Source organism: Rousettus aegyptiacus, unplaced genomic scaffold, assembly GCF_014176215.1.
Source record: "Rousettus aegyptiacus isolate mRouAeg1 unplaced genomic scaffold, mRouAeg1.p scaffold_m13_p_8, whole genome shotgun sequence".
NCBI classification, from domain to species: domain Eukaryota; kingdom Metazoa; phylum Chordata; class Mammalia; order Chiroptera; family Pteropodidae; genus Rousettus; species Rousettus aegyptiacus.
Genome location: NW_023416311.1, coordinates 14,611,186 through 14,625,687, shown reverse-complemented (window position 1 = coordinate 14,625,687; position 14,502 = coordinate 14,611,186). Strand labels below are relative to the sequence as shown.

At 47.6% G+C, this 14,502-nt stretch overlaps 2 long non-coding RNA genes and 1 pseudogene across 2 annotated transcripts; 2 read left to right on the top strand and 1 right to left on the bottom strand.

Annotated features, from left to right (window-relative positions):
• The first annotated feature begins 33 nt into the window (after positions 1-33).
• Positions 34-2,339, top strand: LOC118606935. The gene is made up of 2 exons (XR_004952692.1): positions 34-576; positions 687-2,339. It is a non-coding gene; the product is annotated as an uncharacterized LOC118606935 (long non-coding RNA).
• Positions 2,340-3,618: 1,279 nt separating this feature from the next.
• Positions 3,619-4,255, bottom strand: LOC107498748 (annotated as a pseudogene).
• Positions 4,256-11,254: 6,999 nt separating this feature from the next.
• LOC107498784 lies at positions 11,255-14,157 on the top strand. Its single transcript, XR_001594132.2, has 4 exons — positions 11,255-11,402; positions 12,898-12,961; positions 13,632-13,751; positions 13,983-14,157. It is a non-coding gene; the product is annotated as an uncharacterized LOC107498784 (long non-coding RNA).
• Positions 14,158-14,502: the final 345 nt, after the last annotated feature.

Genomic DNA, 14,502 nt, shown 5'->3' with positions numbered 1-14,502 from the left:
CCTAAGGGACGTTCAAGTCTATTGCCAAAGAACTACGAGTCCTGTTAGCCAGTGCGAGCAAGGGCTGGGTAGAAGATCAGACCTGGCTGCGTATTCCGGAGGGTCTCCACTTGGGGGGAGGGGCACAGGCCTAGCGCCACACCGAGTGACGCTATAGCGATCCTTTGCTTCACGCCTTCGACTCAGAGCATTCTGGGAGTTGTGGTTATAGTGTGGCCCGGAACCCGTATGTAGTTTCATCTGGGAGCGTGGCCGCCATTTTGTCTCCCCATGTTGAGAGGCGATGTCTCAGTCTGGGGACACTCCTGTTTCCAAATGACTTCGGACCTCCGGGAGGTGACCCCTCGCCTGCCTAGCACTCGGCCCTGTGCACCTGTGAGAAGCCCTCTCAGACCCCAGATCCCAACTTAAGGCCTAGGGCAGAAGCAAAAGACGATCCAGCGGAACTTTGTGTTTACAGCTCCACCGTTGCACACGGCACTGAACTGGGCCACTTGCCCCTGGGGAACAATTTTTTATTACCTCCAGGTGAGGGGGCCAGGCAGGAATGCAATTTTCTCCTACAGAACCTTGAAGGTGATATACTTGGCGGGGCAAAAACGTTAAAAACACCCTTAAAATGTTTACCCCTCCTCAGAATGTCTCCTGTTAATTTTTTTTAAGTCTTTTTTTTTTTTGTCCCCCAGACTGGGAACCGTCTGGTCTCAAGCAGAAACGAAAGAAGGTGTCTTCTCAGCCAGGCCAAAGTTTCAACCTGATGTCACCCACTTGCCCCCTCGACCTTGTACTCACTCAGAGGTCCTGGTTATTGGGGAGAGGGGGTTCTGGTGTCTTCAGCAGGACCCAGCACAAGGTAGCTACTTAATGAGCTGTTGTTAGTTTGAATTTGAGGGACTGTATTTGATATTACCAAGGATTCTTGTTAACATGCTAGTGTATGGATAAACTCACCTTAGGTGCTAAAACAGAGACCCACCTTTTTGTACAGGACCTATAATTTCAGTTTACAGTGCCCATGTGTTATTCTAAGCCTGCCTCCTTTAACTTGGGCACCTTTGGATACTGCTTCCATGAGTTAGATATACCTCTGGATTAATATGGCAAAGTGGTATTAGCAAAAGTTCTCTGCCACCCACCTAATGACCACGAAACCCCAAATTGGACATATAAGAGAAGAAACTTTAAGAGAACAGTTTGCAAAGCCTGGAAAAGAAGCCCTAGAAAGAAATCCCTGTCTGGTCACTATTTAGTCCATTTTTATGCAAATGAGAAATCTAAATTTGTGCAATCTGATTGGTCAGAGTTGCATGTTGTGATTGGTCATTATGGAACTACTCTGGTCAGTAAAGAAGCAAATGTGGATGTAGCTGTGCAGTTTTCAGCCCGTTGGTGGAAAGGCAATACCAAGAACCCCTTTATAAGGGTCAGCCAGGCAGGAGGTACAGGAGGCTGAAGGTACAGTTTGTAGTTTTTCCCTGAGAGGCTTGTGTTTGTGAGAGACCTCTGTTGGCAGTTTGTGCCTAGTTAGTAACCACAAGTCCTTCTTGGCAGATATGTTCCTTCTTGAGGCCCACAGTGGCAAACCCTTTCCCTGAGCTGGTATTTCTGAGGTTGAGAGTATAGGGTGGTGGCGTCTTGAAACCCACCACCTCCAGTGAGATCCTTTCTTTTAACCAAATTCCCAATGACAGTCTTCACTATATTTACTGAATATTTTGTCCTAAATTATGTGAATCCATGCACTTAATGTTCTTGACAACCCCACAGGCTAGGTGATGGTCTCCTTTTCTGTGGGGCCAGCAATAAATTCCCTCATATATTTACAGTACAGTTTTCAAAATCAGGCCAGTAACATTGCCAGTTATTCTGATAATACCCTTATAGCAAAATTCAAAATCATGCAAACTTTGCATTCAGTTGCCATGTCTTCTTTTAGACTCCTTTAATTCTGAAACAATTACTGAGACTTTCTTTGTAATTCATGACATTGCCATTTTGAAGATTACAGGACATTTATTTTATAGAATGTCCCTCAATTTCAGTTTGTGTTTAGATTTAGGTTATACGCTTCTGGCAGGGATACTACAGAAGCGATGCTGTGTTCTCAGTGTATGATATGAAGAGATACATACTGCCCAATAATTCCATTACTGACTATACTGACTTGGGTCATTTGATTAACAAGGCGTCAACCATGTTCATCTGCTGTAAAATTTCTAGTTTACCCTTCACAGTTCAAAAAAGTGTCTAGTGGAAAATGTATTTAGAAACCAGTTATGGGTACTAGGTGTACTTATAGTTACTGTGACACCTTTTGGAAAATAAAGCTGGGAAATGGATGAGATGCATACGTCCTTGAGTTTACGCTGAAATCTCCAGTTCCAGTCTAACATTACAGGGTTTGTTTTATCCCTTCCCCTCTCTATGTTTGTACCTCCATTCTCCAACTGTGAAGAATTTGGCTTCCATTTCTCCAATATATTTACTTATTTGCTCAATACTAGAATTCCAAAAAGCAACTTCAGAATTGTTCATATATACTTCTGGAAAAAAAGAAACCTACCAATTAGAGTTCAATCTTTATTTAGATTTTTTTTTTTTTTTTTTGGTCTCTAGCCTAAGGACATGTGCTCTAAATACTATCTTGAAAAGTTACTTGAGTTAGTTGGTTTTATTTTTTTTTCACCCTTGAGTGTGTTTATGTTATTCATTTGAAATAGTCTTTAGTTCATTTGTTTCTGTTTGTATTAAATGTTAGGAATTTTTTTCCTCCCATCCTGGAGATTTTTTTTTCAAATATATAAAACAATAACATGGATCCAAAAGGCAGGTCTGTACAAAAAGGTCCGAATATCAGAAACGTGTCTTCTCCATTTCTTCTATCCTCTCCAGGCAATTCCTGCCTACTACCTTCTTGTAATCAATCTCAGTCCTCTCTGTTTTTCCTTCTTAGGATTCTTTTTGCTCAAGTGAGGATGCAAATGTATATTTTCTTAATTCCTCTTCTTTTTTTTTTTAATTCCCCATCTTTCTTACACAAGGTAGCACACTATATTCTTTCTCACTTTACCTTTTTCGGTTGGTATTATATCCTGGTAATTATCCCACTTTAGTTCACAGAATTGTGTGAATGAACTTTTATTCAACAACTCTGACATATGAGCATCTAAATTGATTCCAATATTTTGCAATTACAAATCATGCAGTGAGTAATCAACTGCATGTGTTTTTTTATATTGCTGGGAGTATACCCATTGCTAAGACAAAAGGTAAAGACATAAGTAGCTTTGTTACTATTGACAGATTCCTGTCCTCCAGCATTACACCAATTTGCATTCCCAGTAGCAAAATACAAGAGGGCCTGCTGTCAAGCCACAGCCTCGACAATAGAGTGGGTTGCTATACTTTTTGATTTTACTAACCTGATAGGTAAGAAATAGTAGTTCAGTGTAGTTTGTGTGTGTGTGTGTGTGTGTGTGTGTGTGGTAAAATTTATATAACATAAAATTTACCAATTTAACTATTTTTAAGTGTATAATTCAGTGGCATTAAGTACATCCACAATGTTGTGCAAACATCAGCACTATTCATTTCCAGAATTTTTCACACACACACACACCCTCAAAGCAGGATTTGGGGCAGCTGGCTGCTGCGTTCATCCTGGAGCTTCAGAAGAGCTACCAAGACTATGCTCGTCAACAAGAGGAAGAAGGAGCTGGTGGCAAGTTTCAGGTGGGATTTTTCCAGGAGGTTTCTGGCCATGGGTAGAGCTGTCCAGGAAGGAGGGTTTGGATGGAGCTTTGGGTGGGGCTGTCCCTGAAGTTAAAGGTGGGTACACTAGGGCCCTCAGAACTGAAATGATGTCTTTATGCCCCCCCATTCAGCCCTCAGCTCCCTTGTCGGACAGCTCAATGCAAAATCAGTCCTGGACAATATAATGACTGGGAATGGAGGTCATGTGGCAATCACAATGTTAATGCAGGACTAAGGTGTAATGTATCTTTCTGCATCAAACATTGTAACTGTCAGGTGCCACGCACAGAATTCAGACACAAAATGTAGCTCCCTTGGGGTTATAGAAGGTCAGCAGCTGCGGGGGGGGGGGGGGGCCATTCTGTTGGTCCACACTGAATACTTGATCCAGAGGAAAGATGAGGACTGGGACACAGGTCCTAAGGGAGGAGGGGTGTCCCAGGACTCCAGCACAAGAGCCCCAGGACCTACCAGTATGGTCTTGGTGCATCCCATGGAACATGCAGGTTCTGGGTGGTAGGATATCCATCCAAGGGCAGAGCTCAGAGGACAGGGCCTGGATTCTAGAGCTGGGGATCAAGAGGGGTTAAAGGGAACAAATGAGATCATGGGGCAGGGCCTGTCCTAATGGCTCTGCAGCCACTGCCACTATCTCTGAACTCCATTAGATTAAGCTCCCACAGACCAGGTTCAGACCCTCCAAAGCTTTCCTCTCTCCAGCTCTGCTCCATCCCTTCAGACACCTATCTCAGTGTAGTTTTAATTTGCATTTCGGTTATCACAGTAAGGTCGGACAAGGGGTATATATTTTCCCTTACAATTTACAAAAATTTACAGTTGGTTAAACTAAGCAGAATGGATAAAATCATGCACTCTAAATGGTATATGCTAGGTTTCAGTTTCTTTATCTGATAAGTGGAGCAGTTAGACACACATGACTATTATAAATAGAAAATTATCCTTGGCATTAATAGGAAACCATGAACACCTTTTCCATTAGATTCTTTAGTCTTAGGACTCCTCCTTCAGAGAGCGTATATTGGTCACTATTGGAGGCTATACCACTAGCTTGTGGAGAGTTTTCTCATGGCTCAAGCAGATGCCCTCTCAAAAGTTCTGTCATTCTCTTCTGGATAAGTAGTACCGTTGTCCAAGCCAGAAAGGAGGCAGCTGGCTCTACTTGGCTTCCACAACCAATTAAGCCCTGCAGTCTTACTGGCATGGCCTTCAGAGCCTCTCCCTCACCCTGCTCTCTGTCCTCCCAGCTTCTTCTGTACAAACCCAGGCCTGGACCCCAGTAATAACCTCCTCTCCAGGCTCCTGGCCTCTGGGCTTCCCTTTCAGTCTTCATAGGACCTCTAGAATAATTTCTAAAATTTCCTTTGATGCTTTATTTGTATCCCACAATGTAGTGGGTTGAACAGTAGCTTCCCAAAACTTCTTGTCCACTCAGAACATCAGAATGTGACCTTATTTGTAACAAAGGACTTTGTAGATGTGATTAGTTAAGGATCCTGAGATGAGATCATCATGAATTTAGGGTAGACCCTAAATCCAATGACTGGTGCCCTTAAAAGAAGAGGAGACACGGAGAAAAAAATGAGGTAGATGATAGGGGCTCTGTTCATTCCTCTGGCAACGAAATCAAAGTTGTGAGGGAAACAAGGAGCAGCAGCAAGGAAAAATCGCCCGGAATCTAGATAAACAAACCATACAACGGCAGAGAAATCCAAGAAAGCACCCTGCAAATGGCAGAAGGTAGCACTGGGCGAGGACATGGGGCTGCCCGGTCCCAAGCAGCTGAGTGAGACCGAGGCTGTGGCAGAGAGAGAAGCTTCTTAAAGGGGCCGCATCTGCGAGCCAATTTTCACGGTGTCAGACCTACTCACTCTGAGCACCAGTACTGATTCAGCTGTGCACAGGGGTCACCAGGGACTTACTAGGGAGACATCTTCAGAGTGAGGAACAAGACATGACTCACTCAGTACAGAAGTGCCAGTGGTATCCATTATTCCCTGCTGAGCCCTTCCCCCTACTAGTGTGCTGGACACAGCGCCGCCATAGCTGTGACGACAATTGGATAACAGAGGTCGCTCCGCCCAGAGGATTCCCTGAAAACCCACCTACCCCAACTTGGGCCCCACCCAAGCCACATCCAGGTGTGTCCTCGGTGAGTCTGGTGCTCCTTGCTGACACTCATACTGGTGAAGGCAGCTGGCCTTGGTTTCTGGTGTGGCCTTTTGAGGCAACTGTAAGCACAGCAGCTGTGGATTGCTTGCTGAATCTTAATAGGTGGCCCCGAGGGGTAGAGGCTTGGGCTAAATTTAGCCTGCAGCTGAACCCCTCTCAGGACAGTGTCACTGGACACCTACTTCACAAATCCTCACTAATAAGACCGGGAGACGTAGGAACTTTGCTACGCACATAGAAACAGACATAGAAAGGCAGCCAAAGTGGGAAGATAAAGAAGCAGAAACCATATGATAGAACGGGAACAGAGATCCAGATATAAAGGAGTCGAGTAATCTGACAGATGCAGAGTTCAAAACACTGGTTATAAAGATGCTCAATGGCTTTTTGGGAAGTGTAGATAAATTCAATGAGAACTTCAACAAAGAGATAAAAAAATAAATAAAAATGGAACTGGAAATTATAAAAGGGAACCAGTCTGAAATGGAGAACACATTATCTGAGATGAGAACTGTATTAAATGGAATAAACAAAGGAATAAACAAAGTGAATAAAGAAGAGGATCAAATGCCCTATCTAGAGGACAAGAAAGCCAATCAGGACACTCAATCAGAATGTCAAGAAAAAAAAGATGCCAAGACTATAAAAGTAATTTAAGGAGGACATGGGACACTACTAAGGCTTCAAATATTCATCTGCTCAGTGTAACAGAAGAAAATCAAGATGTTGAACAGCTGTTCAAAGAAATAATGATGGAAAACTTCCCTAACTTGGTGAAGTAAATGGACATAAAACCCCAGGAAACTCAGAGAATTCCAAAAATCAGGGATCCAAAGAGACCCACACCAAGACACATCATAATTAAAATGCCAAAGGTTAAATACAAAGAAAGAATTTTAAAAGCAGCAAAAGAAAAACAAATAATTACATATAAGGGAATACCCATAAGACTGGCAGTCGATTTCTTAAAAGAAACTATGCAGGACTTGGCCAAAAAGTATATATATATTCAACAGGATGAAGACCCAGGATATACAACCAAGAATATTTTATCCAGCAAAGCTATCATTTAGAGTGGAAGGACAGATAAAGAGCTTCCCAAACAAAAATAAGCTAAAGGAATTTATCAACACTAAGCCAGTATTACAGGAAATGTTGGAGGAACTTCTTTATGAAGAAAACATATATCAAAAACAGGAATAAAGATAGTAACAACTACATTCCTATCAATAAATACCTTAAATGTAAAAGAATTAAGTGCTCCAACCAAAAGATAGAATGGCTGAAAGGATGAAAAAACAAGACCCCTACATATGAAAAGGAAGGGGATGGAAAAAAAATATTGCTTTGATGGACCGAGAAGGTATTTAAGTCAGACAGAGAAAGATAAACATATGATTTCACTTATATGTGGAATCTAAGGAATACAAAGAACAAACTAATCAAAAACAGACACAAATATAGTGGAAAATTTGATGATGGACAGAGGGGAGAAGGGTTTGGGGGGCTGGGAGAATGGGGTGAAGGATTAAAGAAGTACAAATTAGTAGCTGATGAATGGTTACGGGGATGGGTAGTAGGGCATAGGGAATGCAATTAGCATTAATACGTTGGCTAGGTAGAGGGTCAGGGGAAGGTGGGAGCAATTGGGGGGATCATTTTACTAACTATATAGTTGTCTAGCCAATATACTATATACTTGAAACTAATTAAAATTTTTTTAAAAAGAAGAAGAGGAGACACAGAAACACACAGGGAAGATGACCATGTGAAGATGGAGGCAGAGACGAGTGATTTGGCCACAAGCCAAGGAACACCAGGAGCTACCAGAAACTGGAAGAGGCAGGAAGGATCCTCTCCTCAAGCCTCGGGAGGGAGCATGAACCTGAGACACCTTGATTTTGGACCACAGGCCTCCAGAACTGGGTGAGAATAAATTCCTGTTGTTTTGAATCACCCAGTTTGCGGTCCTTTGTTATGGCAGCCCCAGGAGACTAATACATTCAGGTAAGCCACGTCCATTGTGGAAAACATGAGAAAATGCAGATAAGTGGATAGAAAAGGAAAAAATGGTTGAAAAAAATGTACACAGGCAATTCTATATTCCAGAGACAACCACTGTTAACATTTTAGTGTCTATCTCATTAGTGTAATATTTCTAAAATGGAACCTCCTAAATGTTTAAAACTCTTCCAAATGCTTTCAAGATCCTTCAAAATCTAAAACTCCTTAATTGGGTCTCCTAGAAAATGGCTTTTTTGTTGTCACTTTTCCTTCCACACTCAATATATAAGTGCACACCTGCCACTGTTTGTTTTTTAAAAATACAGGCCTGGCCTCTGCCTTCAAACTTGGGTTCTGTGGCCTTGTTCCAGTGGAAGCACTTCTCCTCTGGAACTGAAGCCTCTGGACCAACAGAGCCTGCAAAGCTGAACTAGTGCTAGTGACCCCTGGGGTAGGGGTAAGTGCAGCTGTTCTCATTTCCATCCTTTGATTCCTGGACCTGGGAATCCTGAAGCTGCCATTCCACTGAGGCAAGACAGACCAGAAAAAAATAAAAATAAATAAAAATCAAAAGGCAATTACCAATCATGGAAGCAGCTAGGGGGACTGTAAGGGGAGAAGGGGTGTCTGGAAAAGGATCCCACCGCCCCCTAGAAGAAGACCAGACCCCAGTGGAAGGGCAGCTCCCAGGGCTGATGATGTAGTGCCCTTGACCACCTGCGAAGGTTTCCAATGTCACCTTTTTATGTGGAGGCCTAGCCCTAGCCTGCCTCCACCCACAGGCCTGTAGACACAGTCCTGGGCAGGCCTTTGTGGCCTCAGTGGCCTGGCCAGGACCAGACAGCCTCAGTACAGATGGAGTAGGGTACCTGGAAAGCAGAGCATTTGCCCCCAAAGAAGCCTCAGATTGAGCTCCTGGAGGTGGCCCCTGTTCCTGTGCCTAGGAAAGAGCCCAATAAGGAAAGGCCTTCGCCCAAGCAACAGACTGTCCCCAGTCTGTGCCTTTGCGGGCATTGTCTCCTTTGCCACACTCAGCGACTTTTGTGCAGCCCTGGCCAAGGTTGGCACTGTCCTCCCAACTCCTTCTTTCTCAGTATGGATGCTCTCTGTAATTGAAGGGCTTTTAAAGCTTTTAAAGCACTACCTTTATTTTCTTAGGATTATTTACTTAGTCTCTGGAGAGGTTAGCAGTTGAAGTTTTGTTTCAGATGAATTATGTTTGCCAAGCTTGACACTTTTATTTAAAAATACTGGTAGAGGGAGGAGGAGGCTGCTGAAAAGTAAAAGGTCAATCAACAAAGGCTCATCACTTAAAAAATTATAAAATTATAAAATATGAAGCGGCACTCTCCCAAACAGCTGGACCCTTCAGCCCTGCACTGCAGATTCCTCTGGAGCTGCAAGGGGGAGGATTTCTGTCAATCCAATTTATCATTCTCAGTTCATTTTCCTCTGCAAGAGAAGGGGGGCAGGGTCAGGCAGTGTCCACAGCAGACATGACCATGACAGGAGGGTATGGGTGGCTGGTTGGGAGGAGCTGCCAGGCCTCCAGGCCAGTGGAGGGCCCCACTATCTTCTCCAACCATTCCCAGGCCTCCCTCTTACTCATGCATACTCCCTATCCCCATCCATCCCCAGCCAGCCCAGACCTCCCCAGGTACGAATCCCAGGTCTGCTCTGACTTCATTCAAGGCGTATAAGGTGATCCTTGAGACGGCAATGATGCCCATGCCCAAGAGCACAGCAGCAGGCAACACTGCAGACCCTGTGGCCAGTAAGTTCAGAGAATATTTAGCCGCTGTCTGTATAGAAGAAAAATGGGGCAGGGCGACCTCAGTGAATCCAGGCTTACACCACAGGATCGAGAGGGGCTCAGGATCCCAGGATGATGGGGGTGGCGACGGGGCAGGAATCAGAACAAATACAGGGACACTAGAGATGAGCTTAGCGGAAAGAATGGGCCCCAAGGCAGATGCTGGCCCCGCTCCAGCCTCAGGGTAGCCCCTTGGCTCTTCTAGGCCCTGCCTCCTCACAGGTCATGGGCACCTTCCACCCCCTGGGCTGGCGAGAGAAAGCAGATGGACATGTGGAGGCACCCGGAGCAGGATTGGCCAGTGGACCTGTTCACAGAGTGAGCTGGGCATGCTGCAGAGGGGCCTCCGGGCTCTGAGGAATGGGGTCTCTCTGCGTCCCCCAGCATGTCTCTGGCCAGGTCTCAGACCCCCAGGAGGGGATGAAGGCTGAGGGGTCCCTTGGGTTCCCGGAGGATTCCTGGCTTATAGCTTGTGATGTCCTGGGATTTCAGCTTGAGGGAAGCAGTGGGCCCCCCTCATAGACCTCTGAGGCCGTTAGCCGTGCTGGGTGTACCCTGTCAATGGGAGGAAATGACCAGGATCCTGTTCCTGTGCCAGTAGCCGGTGATTAGACATGGCCAGGCCTGGCTAATCGCAAGGGGGACAGATCTTGACTTACCGCAGTGAACAAGAGCACAGATGCTTTTTTTTCCACCATCTTCTCAAGGAATCAGAACTCAGCCCTGTGGAGGAAACATCCCGAGTCATCTTCCTTCACACTGCAATTCCCCTGGGGCCTCTGGGATCTGCTCTCCAAAGGCTGAGACCGGGTCTCAGCCTCACAGGGACCCTGCCTGGAGGGGTCGCCTGGACAAGAGACCTGAGTGTTGAATCCTCTGGGACCTGAATATATAGGTGACAGGTGGTGAGGTTGAGTGGCATTTTGTATGTATCAAGAACCCTGGCCTCTCCGGACCCTCCCCTGCCAGACCTGTTCCCAGGAGCCTTCAGGCCCCCTCCTGTTGGCCTTCCCCAGACTGCTCCTTGGTCACTGCCTTCCCAGGCTCAAGTGTCACTTGGCCCAGGAAGTCTCCCAAGACTGAAGTCTCTAGCTGCGAGCTCCCAGGCGATGAGTCTTCTGCCAAAAATGTTAGCTCAAGGGATTATGCAGACTATGGGGTAAGGACTGGACACAGGGGCTAGACCTGAAGCTATGTTTACACAGATGGATCAGAAATTACAGGGTCTTGTGCCCCACTTGCTGCTGCCCTGGCACTGTCCCTGCTATCTGGGGCTTCACCTATGTTCTTTCTCTACTAGCCATGTGGGAAGCCGACCCAAACACTTTTTCTCCCTCTCTCCCTCATCCCATTGTCTTTAGTCATCTCACAAAACTTGTTTTGCCCTCCAAGAAAGTGAAAATGAAACCACCATAACATCAGAAAAATGTCATGTGATTTCAGTGAAACTGCTCCTTTCTAAGAAGCCATTTTTGGGTGTGGTGTTGGGGAGGAGCAAGGAAACAAACTCTCGAAGTCTGTTTCCAAATCTGGGACAGCCAGAGTCTAAGAAAGCATTGAGGAGAGAGTTTGGCCTCTTTTCCAAGGTGACTAGCAGGAGACCAGGGTGGGAGAGCTGCTCCAAGATACGGGATTATAACAGGTTCGTTTATCTGGGATCGCAGGCACAGCTGGCTTAGCCTTATATAATGGGGTCCTCAGCCAAGGGGGGCCTAGGTGGAATAGGGAAATGATTCACATACAGAAATCAGACCTTCCTTCTAGAAGGGCAACAGGAGACAAAGGCTGAAGGCCAGGGTCAGTCAGGACATTCTGGCCTTGGAATGTGTGTCTTTGAATTGGCCGAGGGATGGGGGAATTGGGCAGGAAGTGTCAGTGGGTTGCGGGCCCCAGTTACCCCTTTCTCTGCACCCAGAAATCCCTTGGTGCCCCAATCCCGCCACCCCACTGTCACCTGCCAGAGGACCAGAGGGCCATCCCCCTTAGGTCCTCCCCAGGCTTGTCCCACAGCAGGTTCTCGGGACCCAAGGATTCTGTTAAAAGCAGTGAGTTGGATGAGTAGGTGGGTAGGATGTCAGGATTCCGAACAGCCAGATGAAACAGCCTGGTGGACAAGGAAGTGGAGGCAGGGGCCTGCTGGTGAGTGCCCCCATATGACCCAGGATGCAGAGGAGAGGGGTCAAGCTTGGGGATGCAAGGTATGGGGGGCAGCTGGAGGGGGCTGAGGAGGATCGGCAGAAGGAAGGGCCAAAGGGGAGAGGGCTGAGCTGGAGCTCCCTCAGAGGACAGTTTCCCAAGGTAGGTCAGGGTAAGCCATGAGGGCTGACCCCATGGAAAGTGGTCTCCATCCATGGGCCCAAAGGGACCCTGGGATGAGTCTAGCCACAGCTATATTCTAAAAGAGGCAAAGACAGGAGCTGGACAGCCACTGGCTGAGCAGGATGAAGTGGGTCAGACTGAGCTCCCTCCTCTCAACCCTATCCATCTTCTGCCGCCTTCCCTCCAGGCCAGGCAGAGCAAGGATGTCAGGGCGGGTGGGTGGAAAGCAGCCTCTGTGAGGATCCCTGGTGTTTTCAGGCCTGAGGGCAGCAAGGGGCCCTGTGGGCAAGGAGCTGGGGAAGGTGGCCTGCAGGGCTAGGGAGCCTGGAGTCAATGGGCCCTCAGCCCAGAGTCCTAAGGGAACAGCAAGCTCTTTCTCTAGACAAATCCTTAGCCGCAGGCAGAGTGGGGTCCTGGGAACTCTACAGACCCCCAGAGGATGGGATCAGGCAACCTTGCAGGTTCCGGGGGACTTCCTGGGCCAAGTGACACTTGAGCCTGGGAAGGCAGTGACCAAGGAGCAGTCTGGGGAAGGCCAACAGGAGGGGGCCTGAAGGCTCCTGGGAACAGGTCTGGCAGGGGAGGGTCCGGAGAGGCCAGGGTTCTTGATACATACAAAATGCCACTCAACCTCACCACCTGTCACCTATATATTCAGGTCCCAGAGGATTCAACACTCAGGTCTCTTGTCCAGGCGACCCCTCCAGGCAGGGTCCCTGTGAGGCTGAGACCCGGTCTCAGCCTTTGGAGAGCAGATCCCAGAGGCCCCAGGGGAATTGCAGTGTGAAGGAAGATGACTCGGGATGTTTCCTCCACAGGGCTGAGTTCTGATTCCTTGAGAAGATGGTGGAAAAAAAAGCATCTGTGCTCTTGTTCACTGCGGTAAGTCAAGATCTGTCCCCCTTGCGATTAGCCAGGCCTGGCCATGTCTAATCACCGGCTACTGGCACAGGAACAGGATCCTGGTCATTTCCTCCCATTGACAGGGTACACCCAGCACGGCTAACGGCCTCAGAGGTCTATGAGGGGGGCCCACTGCTTCCCTCAAGCTGAAATCCCAGGACATCACAAGCTATAAGCCAGGAATCCTCCGGGAACCCAAGGGACCCCTCAGCCTTCATCCCCTCCTGGGGGTCTGAGACCTGGCCAGAGACATGCTGGGGGACGCAGAGAGACCCCATCCCTCAGAGCCCGGAGGCCCCTCTGCAGCATGCCCAGCTCACTCTGTGAACAGGTCCACTGGCCAATCCTGCTCCGGGTGCCTCCACATGTCCATCTGCTTTCTCTCGCCAGCCCACGGGGTGGAAGGTGCCCATGACTTGTGAGGAGGCAGGGCCTAGAAGAGCCAAGGGGCTACCCTGAGGCTGGAGCGGGGCCAGCATCTGCCTTGGGGCCCATTCTTTCCGCTAAGCTCATCTCTAGTGTCCCTGTATTTGTTCTGGTTCCTGCCCCGTCGCCACCCCCATCATCCTGGGATCTTGAGCCCCTCTCGATCCTGTGGTGTAAGCCTGGATTCACTGAGGTCGCCCTGCCCCATTTTTCTTCTATACAGACAGCGGCTAAATATTCTCTGAACTTACTGGCCACAGGGTCTGCAGTGTTGCCTGCTGCTGTGCTCTTGGGCATGGGCATCATTGCCGTCTCAGGGATCACGTTATATGCCTTGAATAAGGTCAGAGCAGACCCGGGATTAGTACCTGGGGAGGTCTGGGCTGGGTGGGATTGGATGGGGGATAGGGAGTATGCATGAGTAAGAGGGAGGCCTGGGAATGGTTGGAGAAGATAGTGGGGCCCTCCACTGGCCTGGAGGCCTGGCAGCCCCTCCCAACCAGCCACCCATACCCTCCTGTCATGGTCATGTCTGCTGTGGACACTGCCTAACCCTGCCCTCCTTCTCTTGCAGAGGAAAATGAACTGAGAATGATAAATTGGATTGACAGAAATCCTTTCTAGTCCCCCTAGCAGACAGGGGAGGCTCCACCTTCCTAGGGAATGTTGTGAAGCAACATGCCACACTGTGTTCACATTTTGTAAACAAAGTCAACTTTTGGGTAAAATAAAAATGAATCGAATACACATTTATCGAGTGCACAATGTGTGCCTAATTTTCAATAACTGGACTCTGAATCCCAGGATTCTGGGTCCTTTGAGACTTAGTGCCAGTGCCTCCAGCCTTGGGACATCCCCACCCCCAACCAGCCCACACCCAGCTCTTCCCCAGGGCTGCTTGGCCTGGTCTATCTCTCAGATCAGAGTGGCTCTTCTGGACCCTCCTCCAGGCCTAAAAAGAGAAAATCAACTCTGGTTCTCCTCTGCAACACTCGCAATCACACACCAACACTTTTGACACCAGGCGTGTGGGATTTTCCACACCAAACAATTCTCCAGTTCTCTGTGGACAACAACTGGGTTTCCTCTGATTT